This window comes from Suricata suricatta, chromosome 1, assembly GCF_006229205.1.
Source record: "Suricata suricatta isolate VVHF042 chromosome 1, meerkat_22Aug2017_6uvM2_HiC, whole genome shotgun sequence".
Lineage (NCBI taxonomy): Eukaryota > Metazoa > Chordata > Mammalia > Carnivora > Herpestidae > Suricata > Suricata suricatta.
Genome location: NC_043700.1, coordinates 36,975,814 through 36,977,194, shown reverse-complemented (window position 1 = coordinate 36,977,194; position 1,381 = coordinate 36,975,814).

Below are 1,381 nucleotides of genomic sequence, written 5' to 3'. Positions count from 1 at the left end.
AGAAAGAAAGAAAGAAAGAAAGAAAGAAAGAAAGAAAGAAAGAAAGAAAGAAAGAAAGAAAGAAAGAAAGAAAGAAAGAAAGAAAAGAAAAGGTGTGTGCTCAGGCTCTGGGTGCCTCTGTCCCTGGCTGCTGGGGCTGCGATGGGCTGGCCGGCTGCTGGTGGCTCCAGACCACACCTCCGTAGAACAATCACTAGCGAACCTGGTCCTGGGAGGGGGGCGGCGGCAGCGGCGGCGGAGGAAGAGGCGATTTTTCTTGTGCCCCCCTTCTAACGCTTCTTTTCTCCTTTTCTCTTTCCCCCTCACTCCGTCCTCCCCTCCTCCCCGTGATTACACTTATGGTCACGCAAGGCAGCTTAATGTAGTCAGACAGCTTTCTGAAGGTCTAAATTTCCACAGAGCACTCTCAGGGTCCCTTTGGAAGGTCACAGGGTCACTAAGGGGGTGAAGGGGTGGGGAAGATTTAGGTATCCCTTCCTCAATTAAAGCAATTCTGCTTTTATTTATTTTTTAAAAGTTTATTTATTGTGAAAGAAACAGACTGTGAGCTGAGGAGGGGCATAGGAAAGAGAGAGAATCCTAAGCAGGTTCTGCACACTCAGCAAAGATCCCAGTGCAGGGCTCAAACCCACCAACCATGAGATCATGACCTGAACCAAAACCAAGAGTCAGACACTTAACCAAATGAGCCACCTAGGTGCTCCAACAATTCTGCTTTTAAAAAGACGTATGATAGGGCTCCTGGGCAGCTCAATCAGTTAAGTGTCTGACTTCAGCTCAGATCGTGATCTCACAGTTTGGGAGTCTGAGCCCTGCATTGGGTTCTGTGCTGACAGCTCAGAGCCTGGAACCTACCTCCGATTCTGTGTCTCCCTCTCTCTCTCTGCTCCTCCACTGCTCATTCTCTCTCTCTCTTTGTCTCTCTCTCCCTCTCTCTCTCAGAAATGAATAAACCTTAAAAATTTTTTTTTAAAAATAAAAAGACAAATCAGCATTATTGGGGTATAATTTACACATGACAAACTGTACCAATTTAAGGTATGAACTCTGATAAATTTTAACAAATATGTACATTGCCATCACAGTCAACATACAGAACCATTTCTATTGTCCCCAAAATGGACCAAGTTTCCATTTTCCCTCAGCCACTTTGCAGTAAGCACTCTAGCTCCACCCCAGGCAACCACTGATCTGCTTTCTGTCTTTTTAGATCCATTTTGCCTTTTCTAAATTTCCATGTAAGTGGAATCATGCAGTATAGCCTCTTTTGTGTCTCACTTCTTTCACTCAGCATAATTGAGATTCACCAATGATCTGTGTGTATTGGTACTTCATTTACTTTTTATTGCTGAGTTATATTCCATTGAATGGATGTACCGCA